General features: G+C 39.1%; 1 protein-coding gene and 1 pseudogene across 2 annotated transcripts in view; one reads left to right on the forward strand and one right to left on the reverse strand.

The window, feature by feature from the left end:
• Window positions 1–20,840, forward strand: part of ALG9 (ALG9 alpha-1,2-mannosyltransferase) — a 159,350-nt gene that overhangs the window by 81,902 nt on the left and 56,608 nt on the right. The gene's annotated exons all lie outside the window — the stretch shown is intronic.
• LOC119042445 (nucleophosmin-like) lies at window positions 19,805–20,626 on the reverse strand (annotated as a pseudogene).

A 20,840-nucleotide genomic window follows, 5' to 3' on the forward strand; every position in this document is an offset into this window, starting at 1 on the left:
TCTTTGAGGACAAGAACTTCAACTTAAAATTGGGACATAAATTTTCTCTTAAGTAATTTCAGTTCATTATTTCTGGGACTAATTTGGTGCTCTTTCTGCGATGTAGATCTAGATTGCTTCAAAAAAAAAAAAAGCAATGTGGTTTACCTATTCCAAGCTATGAGGAAACTTTTAAAAAATATATATTTTAATGATTATGCCATTACAGTTGTCCTATCCCTCCCTTCATTCCCCTCCACCCTGCACACCCCTCTCCCCACATTCCCCACCTTTAGTTCATGTCCATGTGTCATAAGTTCTTTAGATTCTATATTTCTCATAGTATTCTTGCCCTGCCCCCTGTCTATTTTCTACCTACCATCTATGCTTCTTATTTTCTGTACCTTCTCCCCCCTTCTCCTTCTCCCACTCCCCTGTTGCTAACCCTCTATGTGATCTCCATCTCTATGGTTCCACCCCTGATCTAGCTGTCCTCTTAGTTTGCTTTTGTTTTAGGTGTGGTTGTTAATAACTGTGAGTTTGCTGTCCTTTCACTGTTCATCTTTTTTATCTTCTTTTTCTTAGGTAAGTCCCTTTAACATTTCATATAATAAGGGCTTGGTGATGATGAACTCCTTCAATTTGACCTTATCTGAGAAGCTCTTTATCTGCCCTTCCATTCTAAATGAAAGCTTTGCTGGATAGAGTAATCTTGGATGTAAGTCTTTGGATTTCATAACTTGGAATACTTCTTTCCAGCCCCTTCTTCCCTGCAAGGTCTCTTTTGAGAAATTAGCTGAAAGTCTGATGGGAACTCCTTTGTAGGTGACTGTCCCATTATCTCTTGCTGCTTCTAGGATTCTCTCCTTCATTTTAATCTTGGCTAATGTAATTATGATGTGCTTTGGTGAGTTCCTCCTTCTGTACAACTTCTTTGGGACTCTCTGAGCTTTCCGGACTTCCTGGAAGTCTATTTCCTTTGCCAGATTGGGGAAGTTCTTTATTATTTGTTCAAATATGTTTTCCACTTGTTGCTGTTCCTCTTTCCCTTCTGATACCCCTACAATTCGGATGTTGGAGTGTTTAAAGATGTCCTGGAGGTTCCTAAGCCTCTCCTCATTTTTTTTGAATTCTTGTTTCTTCATTCTTTTCTGTTTGGTTGTTTCTTTCTTCCTTTTGGTCCACTCCATTGATTTGAGTCCCAGTTTTCTTTCCATCACTGTTGGTTCCCTGTGTATTTTCCTTCATTTCACTTAATATAGCCTTCATTTTTTCATCTAATTTGCAAGCAAAATCAACCAATTCTGTGCGCATCCTGATCACCAGTCCTTTGAACTGTGCATCTGATAGATTTGCTATCTCTTGATCGCTTAAAAGTATTGGCTTGTGGCTTTGGTGTGTTCTTGTGTTTGAGCCATTTTTGGGGGGTTGGGGGGAGGTGGTGCCTGTTATGCGTAGTGAGGTGCAGAGTCTGAGTTGTTCCCCTGGGCGGGGCAACCCAGTCTCTGGGTTGTGACACTGTATGTGGGGGCAGGGTCAGAGAGGGTACAATGGCACTTGCTTTGCTTTCTCTCAGATTTCAGTCCCTCTGTTGCTTACCACAAGCAAACTGGGCCCTTCTGGTGTTGGTTCCTGGGTGGGCTTGTGTACGTTCTGCCTTGTGCTCCTCACTGGATCTGCTCAGTACTTCCTGGCATCCAGGGTCTGCTAGCCGCCACCTGCATGCCCTGGGTCTGGAAACCACTGCTTTTTCCTGCTGGGACCCCTCCCTGGCCCTCCTACCAGTATGGATGAATTGTTGTCAGACTTCCATACAGTTCAATTTTCTGTCTGTTGGTTGTTTTTTTGTTTCTAAATTTTTGTTGTCCTTAATTTTGTTTGTGAGAGGAGGCACAGTGTGTCCACCTACACTTCCATCTTGGCCGGAAGTCTTTTTCTTTCTTTTCTTAAAGCAGTTTCTTTAGCACATCTTGCAGTGCTGGTTTGATCGAGGTATATTTTTTCAGCCTTCTTTTGTCAGGGAATCTTCTTATTTCAACTTCAATTTTAATTGAGAGTCTTGCTGGATTGAGTAGTTTTGGTTGCAGCCCTTTGCTTTTCATTACTTGGGTTATTTCTTGCCATTCCCTTCTGTCTTGTAGTGTTTCTGGTGAGAAATCAGGTGATAGCTTTATTAGGACTCCCTGTTATGTTACTTCCTGTTTCTCCCTTGCTGCCTTTAAGATTCTCTCTTTGTCTTGGAATTTTGCTATTTTAATTATGATATATCTTAGAGTGGGTCTATTTGGGTGTCTCTTGATTGGGACCCTCTGTGCTTTTGGGATTTGTGTGACTTTTTCTCTCATCAAATTAAGGACGTTTTCCAGCATTACTTTTTCAAACAGGTTTTCTATCCCTTGCTCCTCTTCTTCTCCTTCTGGTATCCCTATTATGTGGATATTATTATGTTTCATGTTGTCTTGCATTTGCCTTAACTCCTCTTTGGTCTTTCTGAGCCTCTTTTCCTTTTCTTGCTCTTTGTGGGTGTTTTTTCTACCTTGTCCTCTATCTCGCTGATTCGATCCTCTGCTTCATTTAGCCTGATTTTTATTTCTTCTACTGTGTTCTTCAATTCAGAAATTGTATTCTTCATTTCCTCTTGTCTATAGTTTCTATGTCCTTTTTCATGCTGTTGTAATTCTCAGTATGTTCCTTGTGTCTTCCCTGTAGTTTCTGGTAATTCTCACTGAGCTCATTGAGCTTCCTTATAACCATTGTTTTGAGCTCAATATCTAATAATTGACATGCCTCTATTTCATTTAGCATTCTTTCTGAGGATTCCTCCTTTCCTTTCATTTGGGGTTTGTTTCTTTGTCTTCCCATTATTTGTAAGACTCTCCTTATTTGCTTCTTCTTCTTAATTTGATCTGTTTTGACTTCCTGAGTTTGTGGTGTGAACTTCTGTGGTATGAGATTCAGTGGTACAGTCTCCTTGACCTCTTGAACTTGATTCTCTTGGGATGACCTTTATGCCATTTATGTTGGCTCTCCTTATGAAATTGGGTTTTGATTGTTTTTGGGTCATTCTTTGGTGCGTCCTTCCCTCCAGCTGGTTGATTGAAGGTCACTTTGCCCACCATGTATTGTGTGCTTTTGTGCAGGTGCTGTTAGGACAGAACCACAAAGCTCAAAGAATAAACCCACATCTGCAAAAAGTACCTCTCTCCCGCAATCACATTATCAGCAACAAATGTACCAGTATTTATAAGGCTGTAAAAAGATTAAGACTAATATAAGAAAGGAGAGAAATAAACTATAGTATAAAATCTAGTGACGTAATATGCACAAACTTGTTAGATGAGAAATGAATGTTAAAAAGCTATGCAGGAAAGAAAATATTGTGCCCTGCCTGTATGACTCAGTGGATTGAGTGCCAGCCTGGAAACCAAAGGGTCATTGGTTCAACTCCCAGTCAGGTCACATGCCTGGGTAGGGGGCCAGACCCACAGTAGGAGGCTCAAGAGAGGCAACCACATATTGATGTCTCTGTCTCTCTTTCTCCCTTCCCCTCTCCCTAAAAATAATTTAAGTGTTTAAGGAAAAAAAGAAAGAAAATATGGCTAATCATGGAGAAGACCACAGTAGATTTCCTCTTGATAGCCTCTAATATTTACCACTGTTTTTTCTTTCTGACTCCACCTGTAGTGATATCAGATGTTGACCCCGTCTGACCTTAGGCAGTCTGCTTAGAGGCTACCAGGGATCTACTGTTTGTGGCTGTCTCTTTCAGTCGTTATTCTAGTCACTCTGCACTCAGCAGCCAGGCTGGAGCTCCATGGGGCAGGGCAGAATCCCTTGTGGTGTTGGGAATATTGTTTCTTCTCAGTCTGCTGCTGCTTGGAGGGGAATGGTCTGTCTGAGCACAATGGCTGTGGCCATATGGGGGATGACTCAGCACTGGGATCGTGGCAGCTAGTCTCTTAGCTCTCTCCTCAAAGCTTCTGTCCCCAGTCCCTCCTCATGTGTCTCTAGCCCACTCTGTACCCACCTTTGCTGGGAGTAAATGATAGCAAATGAAAATTTGTGGTTTGGCCCTTTAAGCAGCTCTTCATATCTCTAGCCATCTGTCTCTGGCAGGGAGCAACCTTGCCACTTTTCTCTGCTGGTTATCTGTATACTTTTCGGGCTCTAGTGCTCTAGCCTGGGAATCCCAGATTAGGGTTTAGACTGCACACTTCCTCAGGGGAATCCAACCAGTTGTTTAAATATCCTTCTGGTGCTGCCACCTGTGAGCGCCCAGCCAGCCTTATTGTGTCTCTACCTCACTCCTTACCAGTCAGTTAGTGCTGAAAATAATTCTTCTGTCTGTCCAATGTTATAAGGCTTCTTTCTCACTATTGTTAAGGTTTTTGTTCCAGGTGATTTCTCCATAATTTAGTTGTAATTCCAGGTTGGTCCTGGGAGGAGGTTCTCTAGTGTGGCTTCTGTTCATTCCTCTGCCATCTTGCCTCTTCCTGATATATTTTTCTATTAATACTCTAATATGAGGATATTTTGGGATTTCACAGAATTTCAAATAAGCTAACAAAGTTATCCATTGAAACCCAACATAAGAATCACCAGAAAATTGGTCACCTTTAGTCCATTTCCCTTACCTAGTTTTCCCCAATATTTCAAGTAAGAAACACATCATATAATTTAATAGGTTCATGCAAATATTAACCTTTGAAGTGTGTTATTTCATGGAAAAAACCATACAGACTTATTGGCCAACCCAATAAAATAGTTTCCATTCATTTCACACTTCTGATCAATGGGACATGTGTCACTGGAGCCCCCAGTTGAAAAGCATGACAAGATTTTATTTAGGTTCAGTGAAAGAGAGCAATGATTAGTGGGTCTAACATGAGCCGAGGAAGGGAAACAACTGAGCTTTCTGTGTGTGTCATCAACCAACTTCAGCATAGATCTCTGTGGTGATTCTAGGCTCCCCAGTGAAGACAGGTGACCTATTCCCAAATCACACATTTTTATATTGATAAAGCACATGGAAATGAAGTAGCTCTGTAAAAATTTAACACTGTTCAGGCATGCAAACCCATAAAATTTCTTTACCCTTTTCCATATTTAACAGCGTCAGAATAACAATGATAATATCTGGGTTTAAAATAGCTCCTTGACATCAGCAAATTTAGAGTACAGAATGATCTTACTTTGCCTTTGCCATTTCATGCAGATGTGTATGTTTAATCATGTTAAGTGCTACAACTAAGACAGACTTTTTAAATACCCAGGTCTTGGCAACATAAAAAGCAGATCCAGTGTATTTGTTTCCTCCAGTGCAGGGATGCCTTTCATTATGAAAATATGTTTGATGATGAGCATCAGTAGCTTAGAGAAGAGGAGAGTCAACAGTGTGGAGTATATTTACAATTGAAATGAAATTATTTTCTCTACAATGATTCTTTCTTAGAGATGAGAGGGATTTTAGTGGTTTGTAGTCCAAACCCTTTGGAGAGATGATAATACATCCGAGGCTAGGTTGAGTGATTTCCTTAAATCTTTGAGCTAGAGCTAGAGGCAGAGAGTACCTAAAGGTCCTATTTCTTGACATAAATGATAACATTAGATAGATTTAAGCAAAATGAGTGCTTAGTTGGAGTCAGGACATTGAGAATATTATTCTACTTTTCTCATGATGTTATTTCAGAGGGCTAGTTTGTGCTTTTGCTTGCTTTTACAGTTCACATCCAAACACAGTAGGATATATATATATATATAATAGAATTTCTTTTTATATTTGTATTTTTTTAATAATAAAAGATTGTGGCTGAAATGGAGTGAAAAGACATCTTCTCAGAAAAATTCTTTACATGTGGCAAGTTTTGCAAGTTTGCAAAACTGGACTTAATTGTCTCTAACATCTTATCGGTGAATTGGGAATAAAGAAGGAATATCCATGTGGAATTTTGGTTTGCTCTTAAATGTGGTTCTTCTGTTCATTTACTGTGCTCTTTGGATTCCCTAATCCCCTTCCTAATAGCACAGATACACTCATAGATCTGAAGCAGGGGTTTTCAACCTGCGGCCTAAGGGCCGCATGCAGCCCAGAATGGCTACGAATGTGGCCCAACACAAAATCGTAGATTTACTTTAAAACTTTCTTTTTTTGCTCCTCAGTTTTCATTAGTGTTTGTGCATTTACTGTGTGATCTAAGACAACTCTTCTTCCAGTGTGATCCAGAGATGCCAAAAAGATCGGACACCCCTGAAGGGAGTTATATATTCTGACCACAATAGTGGGATCCAGAAATAATTGTTTAAATTGATTTCTCTAGGCAACTCTCATACTTTAATTTTTCATTCTATAGAGTATTCAAATACATCAAATCTTGTTATGGTAAATTTGCACTCAATTTACTAGAGTTTGAACTCAGTTTGCTAGTTAGAGGGGGTTTTTTTAGTAGATTCATTAAAGTGTGATTTTATCTTTATTATATAATATTTTAGAGGAAATAGATTTGTCCTCCGAGGGCTAAAAGCTAACAGAAGAAATTCTTGGTACTTAAAGATAGCTGATCTTAATTTTTAACATTTGGTGTTTGAAGTTTTCCAGCATTCTGGTGAAGCTCATGACCTTTCCGTCGTCAAATACTTTTCGACTGCCTGCTGTGTGCCAGGCACTGTACCAGGCACCAGGGATATGGTGGTGATCAAGACAGAACTTCCTGCCTTCACAGAGCTTAAAATGCTTAGCTCTGCTAGGTTCTGGGCCTTGATATAGTTACTCACAGGAGTATTTGAAAACACATAATGAATCAAAATTCATTACATGTTTTGGAAAGAAAGAAGACATACTTAATACAGCTTAAAGGTTAAGTATTAAATCCATAACATGTCAGCCACTATTGCTGTTTGATAGCCTCGGTTGTGACCAAATTTTATTTAGTTATAGGCAAAGTATCTAACAGTTTTTTTCAGCTTCAATTCTCGCACTTGCTTGGAGGTTATAGGACGATTGATTTTGCTTGATCTTTCGCATTATTCCCTTGAACTCTTACAGGAGTCTTAATTGTTTTACCAGAGAATTTCAGTGACACTTGAGAAATAAGACCTGTATTATATGTATCGAGATGGTTTCTCTGTGATGTTCCTTGAATTTCATGTTGGCCCTTGCCAGAGATTGCTCTGTTTTTACAGCTATGTGCATCATTGTCATTTCTGGCCAATCGATGTCTGATTTTAAGGTCACATCCTTCCAGTCTTAGAGCTTGTGGGGCTTGTCTCAGGCAGTTGGTAGAACAGCAGAGAAGGTCATGGAGAAAAGGAGGTTGGGTATTAGTTCTGTCCTTGTCTCCCCCTGGCATTCTAAACCGGTAAATGTGGTGTTTGGTACAGCTGTCAAACCCATTGCAGTTGTTATCTTTTCTCAGTGTTCAGCCTCTTCACAGCCTTTCTGTGGCTTTTGAAACCCATTCTCCCCTGAATTTCAAAACTGTATACTTCTCTGATTCTTCTGCTATAACCTTTCTAATGGTTCTCTCTCTGTCTTGCTTTTCCACTACTTTTTTCTGCCCAGTGCTGTAAGCATCCTCCCAAATTTATCTGTGGTCTTCTGCTCCTCTCTGAGGTTTTTCTCGCTCCCTTTTCCTGTGTTTCCACCTTTTCCTCCCACCTCTTATTTTCACTCTTTTTTTCTATACCTTTTTTGTGCATTTGTTAAATATACATGTACTTGGCACCAACTGTGTGCTTGTTACTGTACTAGGTTTTTGAAATGCATGAGTTAATAAGACAGACACAGCCCCAACTTCCATGAAAATGACTAATTTTCCAATTAATTCATAAATGGTAATTGGGAAATGTTTTACTGGAGAAGTACTGATTGCTGTGAGAGCATGTGATATGGGGTCTGTCTTAGCTTAAATGCACAGTGAAGTCCTTTCTAAGGATATCATTTTAGGTGAAATCTGAAGGTTGAGCAGGAATTTGTGAGGTGGAAGCAGGGAGTGTTTTAGACAGTAGGAACAGAAAACAACTCTCTGTTTTCCAGTTACATCAGCCTTCTAAATTACTTGAATTCACGGTGTCTTTTCCCAGCTCAGTCATTGTAAAACACAAGTTAATCACCTTCTCTAAATCTCACCCAAACTGTCTTTTCATCAGCCCCATCTTTCCCCCAGTTTACTGAATTAGAAATGTTGGTACCATTGATTTCCTTTGAAAGAAACCTGAGGTTTACCATTTCTTTGTTCTTTATTCTTGCCACCATCATTTCACAACTGGGTACTGCGTTAGTGATTGCAGTACCTAGTGCAGTAACAAGCACACATTTCACAACTGGGTACTGCAAGTTCTATTTCTTGCGTTTTCCTCCAGCACTTCCTTGGCCCACTGTCCCCAGCATAGTGCGCATGGACCTCTCTTTCTTGTTTTTTTTTCTTTTGAAAAAATATATTGTATTGATTGTGCTATTACAGTTGTCCCAATTTTTCCATTTTGCCCCCACCACCCGGTACCCCCCATTCCCTCTGGCAATGCTCCCCCTTAGTTCATGCCCATGGTTCATGCATGTAAGTTCTTTGGCTATTCCATTTCCTATATTGTTCTTAACATCCCTGTGCCTATTCTGTACCTACCAATTTGTAGTCCTTAATCTCTGTACCTTTTCCCCCACTCCCAACTGCTAACCCTTTAAATGATCTCCGTATCTATGTTTCTGTTTCCATTCTGCTCATTTGCTTAGTTTGTTTTTTAGATTCAGTTGTTGATAGCTGTGAATTTGTTGCCATTTTACTGTTCATAATTTTGATCTTCTTTTTCTTAAATAAGTCCCTTTAACATTTCATATAATAATGGTTTGGTGATGATGAACTTTTTTAGCTTTGCCTTGTCTGGGAAATATTTTATCTGCCCTTCAATTCTAAGTGATAGCTTTGCTGGATAGAGTAATGTAGGTTGTAGGTCCTTGCTTTTTTATCACTTTGAATATTTCTTTCCAGTCTCTTCTTTCCTGCAAAGTTTCTTTTGAGAAATCAGCTGACACTCTTATGAGAACTCCCCTGTAGGTAACTATCTGTTTAAGATTCTCTCTTCATATTTAATCTTTGGCATTTTAGTTATGATGTGTCTTGGTTTGGTCCTCTTTGGGTCCATCTCGTTTGGGACTCTCTGTGCTTCCTGGACTTATATATCTATTTCCTTTACCATATTAGGGGAGTTTTCTTTCATTATTTTTTCAAGTAAGTTTTCAATTTCCTTTTCTTTCTCTTCTCCTTCTGGCACATCTATGATTTGACTGTTGGTACATTTGAAGTTGACCCAGAGGCTCCTTAGCCTATCCTTGTTTTAGGGGATTCTTTTTCTCTTCTTGCTGTTCTGGTTGAATGTTTTTTTTTTCTTTCTTATGTTGCAAATCATTGATTTCATCCACTCCTCTCTTGGTTCCCTATAAATTGTTCCTTATTTGGATTAGTGTAATCTTCATTTCTACCTAGTTCTTTTTTATGCTGTCGAAGTACCCAGTGAGTTCCTTGAGCATCCTAATAACCAGTGTTTTGAACCGTGCATCTGATAGATTGCTTATCTCCATTTTGTTTAGTTCTTTTTCTGGAGTTTAGTTCTGTTTTTTCATTCATGCTATATTTCTTTGTCCCCTCATTTTGGCTGTCTTCCAGCCTTTGTTTCTATATGTTAGGTAGAGCTGCTTTAACTCCCTGTCTTAGTAGTGTGAAGTATTGTAGGAAAGTACACCAGTAAGCTGGATCCTTACATATTTGCCAAGGTGAGGCAACATGTTTGAACCAGGTTGACGGAGTCTCTGATGTGGTGTCGCCTCTCTATGGCTGTGTGGGGGGAAGGCTCAGAAAGAGGACAATGCTGCTGCCTGGCCTCAGGAATTTTGTTGGGGAGGAAGCCACCCTCCAGCACCCACCCTGATGCCAGCACTTCAGTTTTCCCCATATTCCACTGTTGCCCTTCCAGCTGCTGCTCTGGTGCTAGAGCCCAAAAGGAGTGAGTCTGTGTAAGTCCTAAGTCCATTGTGGGCCTTTTAAGAGGAGACTTCTGATAATCCCACAGTTTCTTCCACTGCCCCCCACACATTGTTTTTTACAGCCAGAAGTAATGGGGACTTACCTTCCTGGCACTGGAACACTGAGCTGGGTGGTCTGCTGTGGGGCTGAGATCTCACATTTTTTGAGGTATCCCTCATGATTTTTATCCACCACACGTGGGTGTGGGACTGCTCATTCTACATCTATGCATCTCTGCTCCTCCTACCTCGATGAATGTGACTTCTTTAATTCCTTGGTTGCCAGACTTCCATACATCTTGATTTTTCTGACAGTTCTGATGATAGCTAAATTGTAGTTTAGTTGTACTTCTTGCTGTGGTTGTGTCAAGATGCTACACCTGCATCTTGACGGAGATGTGGACCTCTCTTTCTGAGATCCATTTTTTAATCATTTTACTGTTGGCTGAAAAACCAGTGTAGACTCCTGATGCACAAAATCCAGATTCTCCTAAGTTGGGTCCTCTATTATCAGTCATCAAACTCTCTTTCTCTGGTTTTATTCCTTAACACAACACCTCTTAGGACAAGCCGATATTCCTCCCATTTCCCCTATAAACCATGTTCATTTCTTCCTTTTGTCCTCTTCTCTCTTCTACCACCCTCTCTAGGACATCTTGTCAACTACCATGGTTCCCAGTGATTTCTCTCTCTCTGAACTCTGATTTCTCTTATAATATTTAATTCCTGTTTTTGTATGTGCTAATGTCATTTCCTGACCTAAATTATAAGTGTAATAACAGACATGTCTTACAGGAATTTTATATACCCTAGTTTAGGATTCACCAAATAAGTAATTAATAAAGGATTTGATCATGCTCAGAAGATTTATTTTAATATCATTTACGGAATGCTGCTAATTCATTGCTAATCAAGGACTGTGAGTAGTTAATACTGTAACCCTTCTGTCCTACAATTTGAGCATAATTTTAATTGACAGTAACCAGTAATCTAGGTTGAACAAAAGAATAATTCATTTGAATGGGTTCTTCTCTATCAGTCAAGTTTCACATTTCACCAAGTTAGTCAAAGATGCCTTCTACTATTACAACTATTTGTACAGTACTGTATAGTTTACAAGTTTTATTAAATGAATCATCTCATTTAATCCTCACTACAGCTCTTTGAGGTAAGTGATATTTTCCTTATTTTACAAAAGAAGAAATTGAGGTATAAAAACTTAAATGAGTGTGGATCACCCAGCTATTTTATGGACCTGAAACTAGGTTTCTGACTTGGAACTCCTGTTCTGAATTTTTTAATTATATTTTTCCAGCTTTATTGAGATATAATTGAAAAAATTACATTGTACAGGTTTAAGGTATACAGTGTGATGATTTGATATGTACATATCAAATATAGTGAAATGATTACCACAAGAAAGTTTGTTAACACATCCATCATCTCACACAGTTAACATATTTTTGTGGTGAGAAAATTTAAGATCTACTCTCTTAGAAGATTTCAGGTATACAGTACTATATTGTTACCTGTAGTCTCCATGCTGTACATTAGATACCCAGAGCTTAGTCATCTTGTAACTGAAACTTGTGCCTTTTGACCAACATCTCATCTCCCCAGCCTCTTGGTAACCGCTATCCTACTCTGTTTCAGTGAGTTCAACATTTTTAGATTACACATAGAAGTGAGATATCATATATTGTCTTTCTCTGTCTGACTTATTTTAGCATAATGCGCTCACGTTTCATTCATGTCACAAATAGCAGTGTTTCCTTCTTTTTTATGACTAAATAATACTCTACTGTGTGTTATATACATATCACATTTCATCCATGATGGCCATTTAGGTTGTTTCCTTGTCATGGCTGGGGGTGCACATATCTCAAGACAGTGATTTTATTTTCTTCTCATATATATTCAGAAGGGTGATTGCTGGATCATAAATTACTGTTTTCTGTAATGGCTGTACTGGGTTACATTCCTACCAACAGTGTACCTTTTCTCTGCATCTTCTTTAGCACTTGTTATCTCTTGTCTTTTTCATAGTAGTCATTCTAACAGGTGTGGGTGATACGTTATTGCAGTTTTGATTTGCATTTCCCTAATGATCAGTGATATTAAGCACCTTTTCATGTACCTGCATGTCTTCTTTGGAAAAGTATCTGTTCAGGTCCTTGGCCCATTTTTAAATCAGGTTATTTGTTTTCTTGCTATTGAGTTGTATGGGTTCCTTATATCTTTTGGGCATTAATGCCTTATGAGATATGTGATTTGCAAGTATTTTTTCTATTTAATAGGTTGCCTTTTAATTTTGTTGATTAATAGGACTGCTTATTGTAATTACCTTATTTCCTCTCTAATAGAGAACCTGCCCTTGATCACACTAACCATTTTTCTGCTCAAGGTCTTTGTCCTTGTATGTTTTAGTTACTAAGTAACTGCTTCCCAGGAAAAAGACAGTTTAGCAGGTGTTTTCTACAAAGATTGAAAGAGATTCATTTTAAAACATGGATTAGTATGATAATTAATATGATTTTGCCTTGGTATCCTTCTAAAAGCTTTACTTTAAATGGAAATTACATATGGATGGTTGATGAGTGGAGCCTAAAATCAACTGGGATAGTTTGTTATTAACTAGTTACGACCACACGTTTGACAGACCATGTACTCAACACCAAATCCATGCAATTGGGCCTGTACTAGGCCTGGCTAAGGTCAGGCGTTGGAAATGTCATACTCAGAGGGCACTCACTGAAAGAGGTCTAGGCATGAGACCCTTGCTGCTTCTACTTGATTACAGAGGCATGGCATTTGCAAAGCTTTTAAAAACTCATTTCACGTTTTTAAAGTTGTTGGGAGGATTTTTTACAGTGGGTGTTTCAGACCCAAAAGGCTGCTTCCTGAAGTGTTTATGCAAAGGGTCATTTTTAGAGAGTTATGTGGATTGGAATTGGAACTGACGTCAATTCTCAGTGTGCTTTCTCTCCCCTGGAGGAATAGTCTATTTGTACTGCCAGTTGTGAGACTGAAGTCTTTTCACATAGAAATAATTCTGGGAGAGAGTGAGAATATTACATTTAACTTAGAGGTTGGGGAAGAACAGAGTTTAAGCCAGAGATGACCAAGTTGTTGTGATACACACTTTAAAGAATCTTTAATTATGTATAATCTATAAGCCTAAATTTGCATAAAACATAAGTATACAGTACATTAATAATATAAAATAGAGCAAATACCTGTGTAACCATCACCCAGGTCCAATACTAGAACACTGCCAGCACCCAGAAGGCCTGAACGATTCCTTTTGTCATTCCCTACTCCCCACTTCAGATGGAATTTCCTGAGTTTTTGCTTTTTCCTTGCTTTTCTCTTTACATTTACTCCTTTTTTATACATTCCTAAATGGTTTAAGTTAATTGTGCCTGTTTTGGAACTTCATATACATGGAATCATTTTGTATTTTTGTCCTAATCCTTTCATTTTTTACATTTTGGTTTTAATAAAAATCACACATGTTGTTGCATGTATCTGTAGTTTGTTCTCTTTTATCACTATATAGTGTTTCATTACATGACTGTACCACAAGTTATTATATTACTATCGATGGATGTTGTTTTTTTTCCCAATTGAACAAATTGCAAATAATGCCACTTTGAACATTCTTAAACTTGTCTTTTGTTGCATGCATTTTTGTTGGATATACTTAGCTTGAATAATATGAATTAATCATCTTTGTGTGTTAAACAGTCAAAACTTCATGATTTCTTATGGTTAAATCTAATACCTAGGAGTAGAATTGTTGGATCATAGGAAGTACATATGTTCAATTTTAGTAGATTCTACCAAACAGTTTTCTAAAAATCTTGTACCAACTTAATCTCTTGCCAGCAATGTATAAGAGTTACTTCATATTCTAGCCGACAGTGGTAGTATAATTTTTTGTTGTCATTTTTAAAAATGTATTTTACTGATTATGTTATTACAATTGTCCTCCTTTTTTCTGTCCTTTATTCCCCTCTGCTCTGCGCCTCCCACCCACCAGCATTCTCCCCTCTTAGTTCATGTCCATGGATCGTACATGTAAGTTCTTTGGATTCTTCATTTCCTATTCTATTCTTAACCTCCCCTTGTCTATTTTGTACCTACCATTTATGCTTTTTTTAAAATTAATTTATTTATCTTTAGAGGGGAGGGGAAGGAGAGAGGGAGAGAAACATCAATGTATGGTTGTCCTTTGTGCATCCCCTGCAGGGAACCAGCCTGCAACCCAGGCATGTGCCCTGACTGGGAATCGAACCGAGATTGTCTGGTTCGCAGGCCCGAGCTCAATCCACTGACCTACGCCAGCCAGGGCCCCATTTATGCTTTTTAGTCCCTGTACCTTTCTTCCCATTCTTCTCCAACCCCTCCCTGCTGATAACTCTCCATGTGATCTCCATTATTGTGATTCTGTTCCTATTCTAGTTGTTTTCTTAGTTTTAGTTTTTGTTTTTTAGGTTTTGTTGTTGATGGTTATGAGTTTGTTGTCATTTTAGTATTCATAGTTTTGATCTTCTTTTTCCTAGATAACTCCCTTTAACATTTCATATAAGAGCTTGGTGACGATGAACTCCGTTAACTTTACCTTATCTGAGAAGCACTATATCTGCTCTTCCATTCTAAATTATAGCTTTGCTGAATAGAGTAATCTTGGATGTACATTCTAGCCTTTAATGACTTTGAATACTTCTTTCCAGCCCCTTATTGCCTGCAAGGTGTCTTTTGAGAAATCAGCTGATAGTCTTATGGGCACTCCTTTGTAGATAACTGTCTCCTTTTCTCTTGCTGCTTTTAAGATTCTTTCCTTATTTTTAAACTTAGGTAATGTAATTATGATGTGCCTTGGTGTGTGCTTCCTTGAGTCTGACTTCTTTGGGATTCTTCGAGCTTCCTGGACATCCTGGAAGTCTGTTTCCTTTGCCAGATTGGGGAAATTTTCCTACATTATTTGTTAAAATAAGTTTTCAATTTGTTGCTTTTTTTCTTCTCCTTCTGGCACCCCTATGATTTGGTTGTTGGAATGTTTCAAGTTGTCCCAGAGGTTCCTAAACCTCTCCTCATTTTTACCAATTCTTATTTCTTCATTCTCTTCTGGTTGAATGTTTATTTCTGCCTTCTGCTCCAAATCATTGATTTGGGTCCCAGTTTCCTTCCCTTCACTGTTGGTTTTCTGTATATTTTGCTTTATTTCACTTTTCATAGCCTTCACTTCTTACTCTATTTTGTGACCATACTCAACCGTTTCTGTGAGCATCCTGATTACCAGTGTTTTGAACTCTGCATCCTCATCACTGAGTTATATTTTTTCTTGAGCTTTGATCTGTTCTTTCATTTGGGTCATATTGTTTGTCTCAGTGAACTTGTTACATAGTAAGAGGTGGAGCCTTAGGTATTTGCCAGGGTGGGGCAACCCACGTCTCTGTGTTATGGCACTGTATGTGAGGCAGGGGTCTGAGAGGGAACAATGCTACCTGCTCCACTACCCACAAACAAATTGGGCCCTTCTGGTGCTGACTCCCAGGTGGGTGGATTTATGTACGTTCTAGGACCCTGTGGTTCTCTCCAGTGAACTCTCCTGCGAGGCTGGGTATTTGTCCTGCTACCACAACCCCCACAAGTTTTTACCACCAGAGGTTTTAAGACTTTCTTTTCCTGCACTGGGGCCCTGGGTTGCACCTCACCCACCTGGACTTCCAACCTCTGGCTTGAGCCCTCTGACCCGGACTGCCCTGCTCTGCCCCACTTACTTGTTGAATGAATGTTCTTCTTTAACTCTGTGGTTGTTGAACTTCCATACAGTTGGATTTTCTGGAAGTTCTGGTTATTTTTTGTTTTGAAATTTCTTGTTGTCCTTTTGGTTGTGCAAGGAGACAAAGTGTATCTAACTATGCCTCCATCTTGGCCAGAAGTTCTGTTATGGTTTTAGTTTACATTTCTTTGGTTTCCAATGAGGTTGAGCACTTTTTCATTTGTTTTTTTGCCATTTAGACTTATTGATATGAAATACATGAATACTATTCAGGTCATTTGCTCATTTTTTTATTGGAAGTTCTAGAAGGTCTGTCTTGGTCTCTTGGTCTTATTGATTAGCAGGTGTTCTCTTTTTTTTTGGTAAAGATTTTATTTATTTTTTAGACAGGGGAAGGGAGGGAGGAAGAGAGGGAGAGAAATATTAATGTGTGGTTGCCTCTCATGTGCCCCCTACTGGGGACCTGGCCTGCAACCCAAGCATGTGCCCTGACTGGGAATCAAACCAGTAGCCCTTTGGTTTGCAGGCCAGCACTCAATCCACTGAGCCACACCAGCCAGGGCAGTAGGTGTTCTTTATATATTCGAGATACGAGTCCTTGGTCGTTCAATGTTGCATACATCCTCTCCCATTCCATGGCTTGTCTCTTCACTTTCTTAACAGTGTCTTTGATGAATAGATATTTCCAATTTTAATGTAGTCAATTTTATCTATCACTTCTTTTACAATTGATAACTTTTTTATATTATCTAAAAAGACTTTGATTGTGATATCTTGAAGACATTTTCCCTTATTCTAAGAGCTTTATTGTTTTTTCACATTTAGTTCTGTAATCCATCTGAAGTTGATTTTTGTGTACAGAGTGAGGTTGAGTTGCAATCTCATATTTACCCCAACATATATCCAGTTGTGCTAGCATCAGTTAATGAAGGAGACCATCCTTTCCCCATTGCTATATATGAGGTGTCACTTCAGTCGTAAACCAGCATCCATATATGCCCGCATCTGTTCTAGGCTCTATTCTGTTCATTGGTCTGTTGATCGGTTTCTGCCCTAATACTTCACCGCCTTAATTACAGTAATTTTATAGTAAGTAAGCCCCTCCACCTGTTCTCTTTTGAGAGTGCCTTGGCTGTCCTTTTCCTGCATTTCCATATACGTTTTGTAATCAGCTTGTCAAGTTGCACCAACAATGCCTGTTAGGATTTTTATTAAGACTGTACTTCCTCTATCAATCAATTTATTTAGAATTTTCATGTTTATAATAGTGACTCTTTGATCTATGCATAAGATTTATCCCTCCACTTAATAAAGTATACTCTATTATCAAGTCTTTTAACAATAAAATTTATTACTTAAATGATTTTTTATTGTGATGAAATTTACTTTTTTAAAAATATATTTTATTGATTAGGCCATTACAGTTGTTCTATTTCCCCCCTTCATTCCCCTCCACCCTCGACACCCCCTCCCCCACCATTCCCTCCTTTTAGTTTATGACCACGTGTCTCAAGTTCTTTAGATTCTATATTTCCCATACTGTTCTTGGCCCCCCCATCTATTTTCTACCTACCATCTATGCTACTTATTTTCTGTACCTTCTCCCCCCTTCTCCTTCTCCCACTCCTCTGTTGCTAACCCTCCATGTGATCTTCATTTTTATGGTTCTGCTCCTGATCTAGCTGTCCTCTTAGTTTGCTTTTGTTTTAGGTGTGGTTCTTAATAACTGTGAGTTTGCTGTCCTTTCACTGTGCATATTTTTTATCTTCTTTTTTTCTTAGATAAGTCCCTTTAACATTTCATATAATAAGGGCTTGGTGATGATGAACGACTTCAATTTGACCTTATCTGAGAAGCACTTTATCTGCCCTTCCATTCTAAGTGAAAGTTTTGCTGGATAGAGCAATCTTGGATGTAGGTCTTTGAATTTCATGAGTTGGAATACTTCTTTCCAGCCCCTTCTTTCCTGTAAGGTCTCTTTTGAGAAATCAGCTGACAGTCTGATGGGAACGCCTTTGTAGGGGACTGTCCCCTTAGCTCTTGCTGCTTCTAGGATTCTCTCCTTCATTTTAATTTTGGCTAATGTAATGATGATGTGCCTTGGAGTGTTTTTCCTTGGGTCCAACATCTTTGGGACTCTCTGAGCTTCCTGGATTTCCTGGAAGTCTATTTCCTTTTCCAGATCGGGGAAGTTCTCCTTTATTATTTGTTCAAATAAGTTTTGCACTGGTGGCTGTTTCTCTTCCCCTTCTGGTACCCCTATAATTCGGATGTTGGAGTGTTTAAAGATGTCCTGGAGGTTCCTAAGCCTCTCCTCATATTTTTGAATTCTTATTTCTTCATTGTTATCTGTTTGGTCATTTTTTTCTTTTTTCTGGTCCACTCCCTTGATTTGAGTCCCAGTTTCCTTTCCATCCCTGTTGGTTTCCTGTGCATTTCTCTTGATTTCAGTTAGTTTAGCCTTCATATGTTCCTCTAATTTGTGACTAAAATCAACCAGTTCAGTGAGCATCCTGATCACCAGTATTTTGAACTGTGCATCTGATAGGTTGGCTATCTCTTGGTCACTTAGAAGTATTGGCTCTGGGGCTTTGAGCTGTTCTTGACCCGTAATGTTTTGGTCTGTTCGTCCTGTTATGTATGAGGGGCGGAGCCTTAGGTGTTCACTAGGGTAGGGCGACCCAGTTGCTGGGTCGTGATGTAGTATGTGGGGATGGGGTCAGAGAGGGGCAATGGCATTTGTTCTGCTCTCTCTTGGATTTCTGTCCCCTCTGCTGCTTCCCACAAGCAAATTGGGCCCTTCTGGTGCTGGTTCCTGGGTATGTGGGCTTGTGTACCCTCCAGGACCCTATAGATCTCTCCAAGGAACTCTCCTGGCACCTCGACCCCGAGAGTCTTTTCAGTTGGTCCTTTCATGCTCTAATTCTTGTGGCTGGGGCTCTAGCCTGAATGGTCTGTCTGACTGTTCACTCCTTCGCTTGGTTTATCTGAGCTCAAATGTGTGACCACGGTCAGCCAGCCACCCTGGCGTCCTCACTGGGTCCGTCTGTTGCCCCCCACACCTGGGATCTGCCAACTGCTGCTTGTGCTCCTGGGTTGGTCCGGCCGATCTTTCCTGCCTGTCCCTGCTCAGCTGCTGACTCCACACCTCTTAGCAGTCTGGCTGAATGGTTCTTTGTTGTTAGACTTCTGTACAGTTCAATTTTCTGTGTTTTGGCTGCATTTTTGTTAATAAAACTTTGCTGTCTTTAAAGTTGGTTGTGTGAGGAGGCACAGTGTTTCCACCTACGCCTCCATCTTGGCTGGAAGTCCCCATATTTTCTTAGATGTATTCCAAGGCACATGTTTCAGTCCTCATTTAAAGAAATATTTATGTAATATAATTTGAAAACACATAATTTTAAAAAACAATAAAAAACATTTTATATACTGTTTACTGCTGTTTATAGGACTGTATTACATTGATTTTATATGCTGTAAGTGTAAAGTTTGGTAAGTTTTCTTAATTCTAAGAATTTATGTCCTTTTCAATTTTACAAATAACAGTCATATCATTGTGATGAGTGAATTGTTTTTCTTTCTTCCCATTTCTTCTATCATTTGTTTTTTTTTATCTTACCCTTCTAATTAGAACCTCTAGTACAGTGTTAAATAGAATACTGTAGTGATAACAAGCAGACTTCAGTTACTCCTGATTCTAAAGAAGAAGCTTTTTTTTTACTTTATTAAAATACTGAGTTTATTTCATATGTATATTTTAGTCTCCCCACCATTTCCATCTGTCTGACCACTACTACTATGTCCTACCATAACATTCCATACATACTTAAAACCAAGCATAGGGTGGAGTTCCATCTTTAAAAACTAAACAGGCATTTTGGACAACATATTCTTGGCACTGGAACCTGGACAACATTTATCAGACATAGCAGGGAAAGTTCTCACTCTGCATTATAAAAAGGACAGCCAGATATCAACTGTTATAGAAATGAAATAAGATGGAGAATTTTAACAAACTGTTTAAACTATTTTCTTAAAGAGACTTCTTCCACTGCTAGAGATCTTGAATGGCCTCCTGGTCAGTTACCCAGAAGCAGTTCACATAATTGATGATCTTGGCTTCCACTTTAGGAAGTGAACCACCTTTTTCTATACTTACTTGCATTTTTTCCTTAATGTCTTCTACAGAACTAGGTCCTTTAGGTGTTTTAGGAGTTTTTCCTGTTTTTGAAGGATTCTTGACCTTTTGATCTTGGTGTTGATGGTTTTGAGTCTTTCCCATTGTGGTTTGATTTCTGTGCATTTTTGGCTGGAGTATCTCATATAGATTTTTTTACTGAAGCTTTTTCTTCAGCTTCCTTATTCTCAAAATCATCATCATCATCCTCTTTATCAGCAGCAAGTTTTACTTTTTTCTGTGGAAGCTTCCCAGACATACTGAGGAGCTTCACATCCTCCTCCTCTTCGTCTTCTGACTCTGCTTCTTCCTCCACAGCTACTAAGTGCTGTCCACTAATATGCACAGGTCCTGAACCACAGTTCAACCGTAAGACCACAGGTGGTGGTATTTCAAAGCCACCAAGGGAAACCTTTGGCTGTACAGACATTTTCAAAGTTGCCAGTGTTACTTTAATTGGACTGCCTTCATAATTCATTGCCTCTGCTTCCACAATGTGCAGCTCGTCCTTCGCACCAGCCCCTAAACTGACCATTCGTAAAGATAACTGGTGCTCGTTTTCATCATTATCCACCTTAAAGTGATAGTCTTTTTTGGCTTTGAGTTCACAACCGAAAAGATAGTTTGGGGTCTTCAAAGGGTTCGTATCCATGTCCATTGAATCTTCCATGGGGTGGTAGCACGCACTTAGGTGGGAGAGAAGGCAGATGGAACTACATGATTTCTCTTCTGCAGAACAGACATGAATGACGGATTCGCACCAGGGGCCAAAGAAAAATCTTTTAACCCTTACCATTAAATAAGAGATTTGCTATAGGTCTGTTCATGTTCCAAATGTTTTTTTTAATGTTTTTTAAAAATATTTTTACTTGGCCCTGGCTGGT

Source organism: Artibeus jamaicensis, unplaced genomic scaffold (assembly GCF_021234435.1).
Source record: "Artibeus jamaicensis isolate MK-2021 breed Jamaican fruit bat unplaced genomic scaffold, CSHL_Jam_final contig_585, whole genome shotgun sequence".
In the NCBI taxonomy this organism is placed as follows: domain Eukaryota; kingdom Metazoa; phylum Chordata; class Mammalia; order Chiroptera; family Phyllostomidae; genus Artibeus; species Artibeus jamaicensis.